Source organism: Stegodyphus dumicola, chromosome 9 (genome assembly GCF_044657685.1).
Source record: "Stegodyphus dumicola isolate Sdum_Otavi_A_Nest chromosome 9, ASM4465768v1".
In the NCBI taxonomy this organism is placed as follows: Eukaryota; Metazoa; Arthropoda; class Arachnida; order Araneae; family Eresidae; genus Stegodyphus; species Stegodyphus dumicola.
In genome coordinates this window covers 113,340,979-113,353,640 of record NC_140776.1, presented here as the reverse complement: position 1 = coordinate 113,353,640, position 12,662 = coordinate 113,340,979, and positions in this window count along the sequence as shown.

The window sequence follows — 12,662 nt, the reverse complement described above, 5'->3', positions numbered from 1 at the left end:
TTAGAACACGATTACTGTAGCATTAAATATAAATACACATCCAGTATTATATATTACAACGCAATAAGATGGCAAGTTGACAAGTACGAAAAAATGAACTAAAGGAATATATACAGGTCACAGATAAGGTATATAATTCAATTATTTCATGAAATAACTAGTCAATTCGGTTAACGTGTGTGATAAATTCATAATTCCACACTTTGACTAATTATTTTATTGACTAACGAGTTATTCAATAAATTAACTAACCATAGATAGTTAAAATGCAAAATAAACAGTTTGACTGAATAAACAGCATGCAAAATGCTGTTTAAATAAAAACACAATAAAATCATTTATTATGGCAGGGCTAAAATAGAATTTGGTTTTGCACAGAATATTATTTCTTAAACAGATGCAGTTTTGTTAAAACATGCGTTTTTCCTGACCGTAACTCTAGCAATATGAACTGTGGCAACTGACCGGAGAGATTTCTGTATATCCGGCATTTCTTCAATCTTTGATGGTTTTTCTCACAGACATTGAACTAGGATCGGGAATATAGCTGTTTTATGTGCTTGTTTATTATTCCCAACAGAAAAACCTCTTCTATTATTTTCGTTATAACATTTTAAATAAATCTGGCGTTACCTGTTTCTGTATCAGCTTCAGGTACTAAGATATGAACTGTAATACCCAAAGTGGCTTGAGAATCAGATTTATCTGACATTAATTTTATCTTCTTCATGAATTTCAGATTTATGTGACATTAGTTTCTTCTCAGTTTCAGAGTTTAGATTTCGTCAGCGAGTCAAAAAATCAGATTTGTCTAACATTAATTTCATTTGAGTTTCGAAAGATTCTTTTAGAATTTCTGTTTCGTTACGAAAATCCAGTTCATTAAAACTACACGTTGAGCTTAGCCAGAAGGCCGAGAAGCGATGGGGTCAGCTGTTCTGTTGGTAGCGATAAGAAAAGCAAGTTCATTAAAACTCAAGTCATAGATCTTCTGGACAATTTTCTAAACATGATAAGTCAACAGGTACTGGGATACGAACTATAAGTCCCAAAGAAGCTTCAGAATCAGATTTATCTGATATTACTTTCATCTGGGTTTCAGAGGTCAGATTTTGTCAGACTCAGATTCTTGAGAGTCGGTACATAAAATTTAATCAATTTCATCTGAGTTTCGACATTTTTTTTATTTATTTATAAACATTCATTAAAACACAATTTATAGATCTTCTGAACAATTTTGTCTTACAAAATACAGCCTTCTAAACATGATATGTAAACCGGCTTATTATATTACCGTGTTTTTGTGAACAAACTATGCGTACTTTATTAATGGCACTATTTAACCTTGTTTTTTCAGCACGTCATTATCACAGTCTGAGATAATGAATGATGAATACTGATGTTCTGAGTGTCTGACACAAAACATTATTTGGCCACAGTAATCTCTATACATTTAGTTCAGTAAATTATCTTTAATTGTAAAAATATTGCAAATGAAAGTAATTCTTTCAGTTTCTTAAACGAAACATAAAAGTTGAAATCATTATTATTATACAGGGTGTCCTATAAATATTCGTACAGACTTTAATGAGAAGTAGGGCACATCGAAAGAACTGCATAGCAATCCATAACCGGAAACTTCATGATAAATTGATATCAGAGGTACATAAAATGAAAGGACGCAAGACATAGAGAACCAGAAATATTTAACGCTCACAAATATTGTAATAGATCATAAACTTCATTTCAAAATGTTCAAAATTTCTGCCATTACAAGCGATACATGCGTGACAGCGACGGACCATGTCCTGGCGGACAGTGTCCCAAACACTAGGATTTGCTTGGTTACCTGCAGCAGCGCATACGATTCCTGGAATTAAATCTATTTCGGACATCGCCGGTGGTTCTTGAGGCATCAACCGCTAGAAGTTTTAACTTCTAGCTGACATTGTGCTCTGAGGCCTTTGGCTGGAAATAGAAGAATAAGCGCTTTTGCGTGACTTAGATTAGTATTAATTAGTAATTAATTAGTATATAAGTAAAACAAACATGAAAATGTTATTTGCTATATGGAAAATGCATAATAAAGTTGAATCTTAATAAACATAGATGAAGTAAATTATATATCAAGAAATTGTATTCTTGCAATGAGGACTCGAAAATTATTTGCCAAGTTTAAATGCGCTAATACTAGAATAATGAAAATGCGTTGAGAGTAATAATATGGGTAAATCTATAACAGACTACCCATGTGTTTCGTACACAACAGCCAAAGAATTTCTAGAGTTAAGAAAGAAACTTTCGCCAAAGCAGAAGTGTCCGTGTCAGACTGAAGAAGTAGAAATATACATAAAGTTTACTTCTTTGGTCACATTTGTGATATGATCACTCCAATTTAGTTTATTATTCAACGCAACTCCCAGATACTTGGCCTTATTTACCTGCGGGACTTCTTCATTAAACAGGTGAAGTTACTTTTAAGGGGAGCTCTAGTGTGTTTCCTTCTTACAATTAACAGTTGAGATTTCTGTGCCTTAATAGAAATCCTCCATCTAGTGCACCATGCTTCTATCTCAGGCATAATATTTTGAAGTTTTCTTACTGCGTGATTTGCGTTGGCGGACTTTCCAGCTAAGGCTGTGCCGTCCGCGTAGCATCCCAAGAAATTATTCCTATCTAGGTGGGCCTAAGGGAAGTCAGGAATATACAATAAATAGAGTACGGGGCCAAGAATACTCCCTTGGGGGACCCCAGTGTTGATAGCTCTTGTATTTGAAAAGTCACTTCCGATAGACACTGTAAATTTTCTTCTGCTAATGAACGAGACTATCAGTTCGATCAATATTGTCAATATTGAAGTTAATTAGTTTGTAGATGAGACCGCCATGCCAGACGCGCTCAAACGCTTTTGCCACGTCTAGCATGAGGATGGCAACATTAATCCGATGGTGAAGGGCATCTTTGCAGAATTCTACAAGTCTGACTAACTGTTTCGTCGTGGAAAGTTTACTGCCGAACCCGAATTGCTCCGGTGGCAGTACGTCTAAGAATGGCCAAAATGATTGTCTCACAAATTTTACCCAGACCCGAGAGTAGACTAATAGGCCTTTACCCCTCATGTCGAACAGAGCAAATGTTAACACAATATATATATATATATATATATACAAATCCAAAATGTGTATCCCGGACCACACTTAGAGTAAGCAGTCGCTTGTTACGTGAGCGGAATCAAACATTCTAATTCGTTTAACGAATACTTGTCCAGAAATGATGATATGAGTAAAATAATTAAATAATGGATTATAACAGAGAAAAATCATTATTTTCCCATGTTTTTCAATGCAATAAATATAAGGAATTTCAGAAATTTCAGTCCTGAAAGTGCAGAAAGTCCTACAATAAGGCTGAATAAAGAAGTCCGTAGGTCACGTGAGAGGTTACCCTCCCTGGTGCTAGCTTTTAGAAATGCTTCTTGAGTATTGAAGAAACGCAACAATCTGGAGTAAAATAAAAAGAGTAAAAATAAGAATATAAGCACTATGTACAGAGGCTGTTAGCACATTTTTTAGACGATTTTGGCAAGCGGTAATAAAAACGCGTTTGCTGCAAAAGAAGTAATTGCACAAACCTCTCGTGTGTAGTTATTCCAGTCCACAACTGTTCCGTGACTGATTTCCAAGTGCTTTTCATGCCATTTAACTGAAGTTAATTTTTCGCTCCAACCATAAATAAACCTCACACACTTCAAGAAACTCGATCTCCATGACTCAAACCATGTACCTTTCCGAACATTATTTTACTGCGACCAGCTGAAAGGCTGCAGCGCCATTAAATTTCGTCTCCGAAATATAATCTCATTTTATGACTATTATCACAAGTAGCAATTTTAGGCAAAACGCCTTTCGCTTGAAAAAATCTGGCAGATTCTTCACTTCTGGGCAAATCCGAAATTTTCATTGGTTTTTCATCCACTTTTGACATACTAGTAAAAAACGTTAGTTTAAGAATTTACTATGCTTTCATGGTACAACGTCCTGATTCTCCAGTTCATATCACGTGACCCCAAGTGATATCATCTCACGTAGACTACACTACAAAAATATAATTCTCTCAGTAATTATTTACATTAATTTCAAGTTAAATCTTTATATGAAATACACAAGTTTAAATGCAAGAATTATTTCAATTTGAACGAGTAACTTACTCAGAAGTTATGTAAAACCGCAGTCCTTTACTTCACTAGTGCATTCGGTTAATCTTCAAATTATGGTAACTTGGCGATTTTTTGGCGAAACTTTGGCGACCAAACCTGCTACAGCAGCAACCTGCTAATTTTGGGGGGGGGGGGTGACGCCATTTTGTTTTCACGAAGTAAAGGCGTTTTTATTTATTTATTTATTTTTTTCAACTCAACATTTTTTCCAACAATCTGCTAGCCGAATTACACTTATGCTTTTATGGAACAAAAGTGCTTAATCATGACGAAGATTAGGTGCGAAATCGGGAGAAAGTGTAGAATCGTCCACTGCTTGCCGCGTTTTTAAGAATTGCATATACACGGTATCCATGTACACGTCGAGCTATTTTCCCTTAAAAAAAATCCCAAAATTGCACAAAAATGGCATTGCGCACACTCTTGACTTTATCCATGTACGCATCGACATATTTTCACTTAGAAAGTCAAGTAAAATTGACAAAAATCTAATTCTTCTTACTCTTGTAAAAAGCGCCAAACAAATAAGTGGGCAATTCTGCACTTTAGCAGCGAAATTGTTTCTAAGTGCTTATTAGCTAAAATCCCGATTGGAATTTTCCGCAAAATGTCACATTACATGTCTCATGATCTCTCATTTCTCTGAGACAAAATAATCTGTGATTTGAACTGTGTACTTCTCAGATTATTGCTAAAGTCCTAGCTAGTAGTCTTTATCGCCTTACCAAAATGTCGCCAAACTACCTGTTACCATATTCCAAAGATTAGCCGTGCATTCTCATTAGAATTGATGAATTTAATAATTGACTTTGCCTTTTTTCCCCTTGATTTTCGCCTTTGGGTGAGCGGTGTGATTGCATCCTTATTGACTCAATTACCGCGAGTGGCCTTTGTGCATAAAACTGAACTATCTGGTAAAAATTCTGTGTAATTGTATGCCAGCATTGAAAGAATCAATCTGATAAGAAATGGTTGCAAATTGTTTTGAAAATGAGGTGTAAAAGGTTACCAGCGAGGATATTACGTTCAGCATCAGTTGTACCACTAATCGCCTGCGCCGGCGTAATTGAAAAGTATCAAAGTTTTATTTAGTGAACCATCCCACTCATACTGTTAAAACTATGTTTGTTTGTTTATGTACCTTACTTTGGTAGATTCTGTACCTGGAAGCGCATGTTAAGGATCACTATTTAAGAAAATAATACCTATAGTCATTTTGTATGTAACAATATTATGAAAGGTTTCCTTTCAGTATGAAGATAAAACAGAAACAAATCGTTATCTCTGAATAATATTTGGACTAATAATCCTACGTTAATAATAAATTAGATTTAAATCAATGTTTAATTGCTTGCTAAATATTTCAGTAATTCAAACAAATAAATTACCAACATAGAGGCTGCTTTCTAGCTTCTACTTGGCACGAATCAAAAGTGACCTCGAGAATTCACACGTGTTATCTCGTTATAGCTCAAAATAACTTCAAAATTTATAGCATCAGTTCCAAATTTACCTCATAAGCAATAGCACTTTAGTTTAAACAGATTTTATTTTTCTAAATTCGCCAATTTCTGTTAGCTAGTCGAAGGAATTTGCTAGCTTTTCATTAGTACAAGAAACAGTATTTCAGAAAAATTTAGTTTTCAGTTAAGATTCAAAATCCATCTTTAACTATGGAAGAATTTGATGCATACGTTTGGCGGAAACATGACGTTTACGAGTCAGGAGTAAGCTGCAGCAGAACAATCACTCGATCGCAGTCTTGCTTCAACAGAGTTCAGAATTCCCCATCGGATTTGGCTCTGTTCTGCAATGCCAACAAGCACCAACCACCAGGACACCCTCATCTGATGGTAACAATGAAAGGTCCTTTGGGTGCTATACCCAATACAATAGTAACTCGAAGCACAGGACAACATCTCTGTATATCTGACTATCTCTGCGACTGTTTAGAGCCATACAAGAAATACCATCCTTTACGAAACCAACAAGCTAACAGCAAAAAAGGCTCAAGTCGTAAAACACGTTCCAAGAGGCGGTAGTTCTTGTCAATCGTATTTAATTCCTATACTTTAGTAGCTTCCAAGTCTGCTTTAGCTGAGTTTAGAACTGATCCACCAACCTATATTTCCAGTGTTATTAATTTAGCCCGTCGATTTAAGAAAGAATTTAAAGAACTGATAGAGAGGTACGTAAACCATCACGAGGTCTTTATTAGTACAGATATGGACATCTAACTTTTTACTACCTGCTACAAAATGCCTCTGAAATAACTACGAGAAGATAGTGTCAATCAAATGCGAAGTCCTAGACAATCAGTTCATCTGTTAAAGACCGTATAGAGAAAATGTATTTTCAATCACAAGTAGAAAACATAAGATTCAAATAATAATTATAGGCTAATATACTTTTTTTTCCTGCAAATAAAAACATTTTCAGAACTAACGAGTAGTGCATAAAAATAGTTTTATTTTCTTTAATTTTTGCTATATGCTTTTGTTTCTAAAAGCACTTCTTACTTTTCTTGAAATTTAGCTTTTGAATTCTTAAAAATCTCCATGAAATTCTTCGCTTGCGTAAAATTAAAAAAAATTATTACAATTTAAATTAGCAATTATTTCCCCGGTAGTTTTTCCGCTTAACTTTTCTTTCCTTAATCTGCTCTTGTTTTATACATATAATACCATAACACAGATTTTATATATACACGATGAATTCGTATTTTTATCAAACTCCAATTTACAAATTAAAGTTCCTGAAAATTTATGGTCTTTCTTATGCTTTTCTACGCGTTTAGAAACTTTGCTGCGACCCATACGAGTTTATCAAATCGAGAGTATATTGCAATTCCATAATTATACAGTTTAATTCTAAGTAATTGCACATTAATTTTAATGAGACTAACATCATGTGTCAAAAGTAGACTCAGTGGCTTTCGTAAAATATCGTTTTATCTGTAACCATGTAAAGCAACTTTTCGCTGAGAATTTTTTTCTTTTTATCCAAGAAATCGTCTGGAAGTTAAAGTTTGCTCTTCAACCAATACTCATTTTATTCTGTCTCCAAAATATGTAAATAATGTCCCAGGTTCAATTTATTAATATACTTGTTAGTTCTCGATTGTTACCGGGAATTTTTAGAAACATGAAAATCTATAGAGATGTAAGCGAATTGGTAAGCAATTCTTGCTACTTTTAGATTCAATTTCTATAGGTTTAATTTTAATTAACGTAACTAACACCATGTTATCTTTGATATTCAAATGTGCGAGTCCTTTGATGTTCAGTCTCTATCATCATGTATGATGATAAGTATCCCCCCCCCCACCAAAAAAAAAAAAAAAAAATTCAGATTTCAATGTTTCCCAAATAGGTTTCTTAAGGTTTTTTAAGCTCTCCCTGAGCTCGCAGTTACACTCACCTACTACTGACCCATTTTTTTACCTCTTTGTAGCTTTATTATTAAGCATCAGTGCATCATTTTTTTCACACTTACGCCATATACAATGCAACAGCAAAAATTGCAAATATTTTAAAAGCAGCTTAGCAGTATACGTTCAGAATTCCCGATGCAACCCTAAGTGTTGGCATGCATTCCCCCCCTTTTTTTTTCAGTCTTTTCTCAATTCATCATATAAATGTTCAGTTTTCTTACTAAGATGGCTTTACAAAAATATTTTGGGTCTTTTTATTATTAACGTTTTGTTTGTTTACTTTATTTATTAAATGTTACGTAATATAAAATTATATGCGACTTACGCAACACAAAATTCGATTCAAAAGCAAAATCACAAAATATTTAAAAACACAAAAAAATCTTTAGCACTTCCGATTGACAGTCTCGCGTGCTGCAGATAAAAATATTTCATTCCGTACAGTATTGTCACTGCTCGCTTTGAAATCTTTGAGATTTTAATCTACAATTCGTTAAAGTTGTACAAAATATGAAATAGGTAATTTGAAATTCAAATTTCCGGCTTCCATGTGCCCATGTTCGGCTGGAGGTGTACGTTATTCAAAAATTGATGGCTCTAGCTACCGTTGTTTTCTCAGAATGCGGGAAACATGCATACATTCATGCAGATTCTTCATTATTTAATTTCTTTAAATATTTTTACGGTTTTTGTATTTAGTTAGCTATTTTTAGTAAAATTGTAATTAAATTGTTTCATTTCCCCGTACGACGAGTTTTAAAAGAAAGCTACGCCGAAAAATTAAAAATACAGGAGCACGCGCATTTAATAAATAGATATCTCGTAATTGTACTCTTTTGCTTTCCAGAAACCTCGAGAAAATACCAGAGTGTTCTCGTGCATAATTTAAAAATCTAATAAAAGCTGGAGGAAAACATCTCAGTTCAGTTGTTTAGTTAGTGCTGTTATTGATTGTAGCGAATTCGCGGTGAGATGGGATTTCTCTCTCTCTCTCTGTGTGAGTGTTTTTTTTTTTTTTTTTTTTAAATTGTATTCTATTTAACGTTTTAGTAGTTTAAAATATAACTACTGTGAGATATTGTGATATTGTACGAATATCTATGAGGAAATTTAAGCACTTTGCTTTATTTCTTGGGATAAGAATAAATTTTATTCACCTTTTTATCGACTTGTCCATTCAATCCATTACGAACCCGTACGCACGCAACATTATAAAACGGAGCGATAATATTTGGTGTTATTTTACATTTAAAAAATTTTCTAATGAAAGCATTGGGTGGAACCTTATGATCAAAAGTAATTATTTATACTGATCTGTATTCTATGAATTATTCTTGAATTATGGTACCAAATATGCAAAACCATTTCATATTACGAAAAGCTTGAATTTTCTGTTATCAATGATAGACTGAAAACAGAAAGAAGTAAATATTAAATGTTTGCTACGAATCAGAGTTGCAAAAAAAATATTTTACAGATCTTAAGTCAGCTGCTTAAAGCAAAGTTGCAATGTGTCGTTCTCTGCAAAAAGTATATTATTTGATACATTCTTGTTAAAGCGGTCAACACTATTGGTCAAAATTGGAAAACTTATCGCCTGACCTATATGTGCCAGTTTCAAATATCGCCAAAAGTTCTGTCAGCGGCTGATTCAATGAGACGGCTTTTGTTATATTCGTCTAAATCGAAAGGTTCCGATTTCCATACCAAAGGACGAACCACAAAGCCTTCAGCTTATACCGATAGATGGCGCTCTGGTAGCATGGCGAATTGTGCAGGCTTTGCACTTTTTTCGAAACGTGCAGGTCATCACTTTTTTTAAGCTTCCATATTTTATGATTAATATATTAAATATGCGTATCTTCCTTCATTATATCATATCATATCTTGTATTTGAAGCCGAAATGATGGATGGAAGTTTTACAGATAATTTACGACATCATTAAAAATATTAAAATTAAAAATAGAATATATTGCTTTAAAATTTCTTGTTTTAATAAACAGTTACTGATTAAATCTAAAAGACAAATTGAAGATATTGCTGCATTTTTCTTTTCTGACACCATTTGTTACGTTATTTTCTTCCTTAACGTTCGTACGGGGTTCGTATGGATTTGGAGTGAATAACTACGACACTACTTGATGGAATATCGAAACACACTTTACCAATATTAATCAGGACAGCTGCAAAGTCACTTTTTACAGTCGTCGAAGATCTACTGTAAACACACTGTCACACACGATCAGCGACACAGCCTCCAGGTTATCAGGCTATCACCGTGGAGACAGCTTCACAGGTGACACGTGACAGCAGGGCCGGACACCCGGACGGCTTTCAAAGACTAATCGGGTATAGTTCGGGACCCGCTCCATCTAGAACATAACATGTTTACAACATAAAATACCTAGCGTTGCATTACCTACACGACAGGAGAGCATTGCATGGCGACATAACATAGCTCAGCACAGACATAACATGGCATAGCATTCGAGGAGACAGCTTCACAGCAAAGCAGTAGAGTACAGCTCCCGACTCTGCTTGGTCGTTCTCGGAACTCCACGTACTCTCGAGACTCTCCACGCTACAACTCGCGATGCACTCGACGACACACAGTGCACAGCTCCCGACTCTTCGGTTCAGTCGTTCCCGGAGCTCAACACGCTTCCTCGACGATGCACTAACCGCGATACACGAGACTCTTTCGGTGCACTCGACGACACACTCGGCACTCGCTGCCCGGCTGTGAACTCGATCGACTCCGCAGGGATTGACTCGCTAGACGAGACACCAACTCGATACTAACTATTTCGCACTTGATGAGACACTCACTCTCGCCCTCTCGACAAAGCACACTCTAACTGACTGCGGACCAGCAGGGTTTTATATAGCCTTCGGCTTGTGTTCGAGAACATTCTGGGCTAAACCGGTAAGAATTCGTTCCAGAAGGTTCTCCATCCGTCCATGGTATATCGCCAATTTTGTCGCCAAATGGATGATCTCTCGCCAAATGTAGCAACTCTGCCTTTCCTTGCCATTTTATGGCAGCCTTAAACCTTCTTTGCGGGGAAGCTATCTCACCGCGTAACACTATTAAGCTTTGTTTTCGTTACGACATCCACTGAGTTGCGGCCCGCCGATAGAGGAACTGCTGTTTTTTCATAAAACACCAAAAATTATTAATTTTTACTTTTAAATAACGAAGCTTCAATAATTTTGTTTGAACGATGTGGCAACAAGCGATTTATTTAGCCTAAAGGGGCAATTTGCCCAGAAGGCTATTAATTTCGTTTTGGCATTTTGCGTCGGTTCACTATTAATGTCTGTTCACTTTCCAGATTGTTGCCACCAAGTATCACAGCCCTGCATTATATATAAAGAAATTGAATAATTAAAAATCTGCATGAATGTACTTATGTTTCTCGCACTTGAGAAAACAACAGTACCTAGAGACATCAGATTTTGAATACTGTAGATCTCCATTGAAATATGAGCATCTGGAAGCCCAAATTTGGAATTTGTTTATTATCTATTTCATATTTTGTAAAAATTAAAGAATTTTTGATTAAAAATGTCAATGATTCCAAAGCGAGCAGTGGCAACACTGTACGGTGTGTTCCTCAGGAAAATAAAACATTTTTATCTCCAGCACGCGAGACTGTGTATCGGAAATTCTAAAGATATGCTCATTTTAAAATTATTTTGCGATATTGCTGTTGAACTGAATTTTTTGGTTTAAGTCGAAGAACATGATATTTAATAAGTAGAGGTAACACACAAAACGGGCGTAATGTAAAATCTGAAAGCTTTCAGATTTTCAGTCCAAAGGGGCTATTTGTCCAGGACTGTTAATTTTTTTCCCGTTTTTTATGGCTAAACCTACGGGGCCCTTAATTTTTTCTAAGTGTGAAGTTTGATTTCAGTCTCCTGTCGTATTTATCTTAATATCAATGCATCCTTATGTTCGTATCTGTTAGTATTGTTTGTTTTTGTCTGTACGCGTATCTATTCTTGTATTTGTTTTGTATATTTTTATGTATCTGTGTTATTCCAACGGCCATACACACCCACAAAGTTATTGTCACGTAATCATAGTCAAACAATAATCCTCAGCTCCTGTTTGGCCTAGTATTGATCTTTAGATTTGTATTATAAAATCCCGAGGCAGCCTCACGGGGCCCCACGGAGTTGCTATTCCTAGATAAGGGAGGGCGTGGGACACACGCCTGTTTACCTATGTTAAACACCAGGCGTCCCCGTCCTCCGTAACCTGTCACCTGTACAAAGATGTAAACATAGTTTTGGGTGTGAGTAGTGGGATTTAGAAACCTCTTTAATTGCCGCAATAAACGGACAGTAGACAAGGACTCAGCAGGAACAACACCGAATGAACAAATAACCTTGCAGCAAATATTTAAGAAATTCCTCGCTAGATGGCAGAACTAGTCAAAATAATTTTTTGTATTCTAAAATAAGGTTTAATAATAGCACTGGGTAATTTATAGTAATTAATAATATTAAAATAACATATAAAAGACTGGGCAATTATGATTAACTTTTAAATAATTATAGAGAATTTTTAAGATTTAATTAATAATTAAAAAGTTTTTTAAATATACTTCATTCGGTGTATAAAGCTTACTTAACTGGAGAGTTTACCTGTGTAAATAATGTCGCGTTGAATTGACAATTACGTGCTTGATAAATTTGTCTAACAACAAACCGACACTGTGAATACAATTGACGCTGCTAACACAAATTATCAAATAAGAACACCTGAGTACACAACACTAATGTGCACACAAAACAGGATTTAAAACTGCTCCTTATTTAAAAATTTAAAATATAAATAAATAAATAAAATAAAAATTAAAAAATATGAAAGTTTTCAGATTTTATATTACGCCCAAAGAAGCATTTTTATTTTAAGTCCAAAGTTGCTTCGCTCCTGAGAAGCTATTGTTTTCGTTTTGCGACTTTGCGTTGAATCACTCTGAATGTCCGTTTCACTTTTC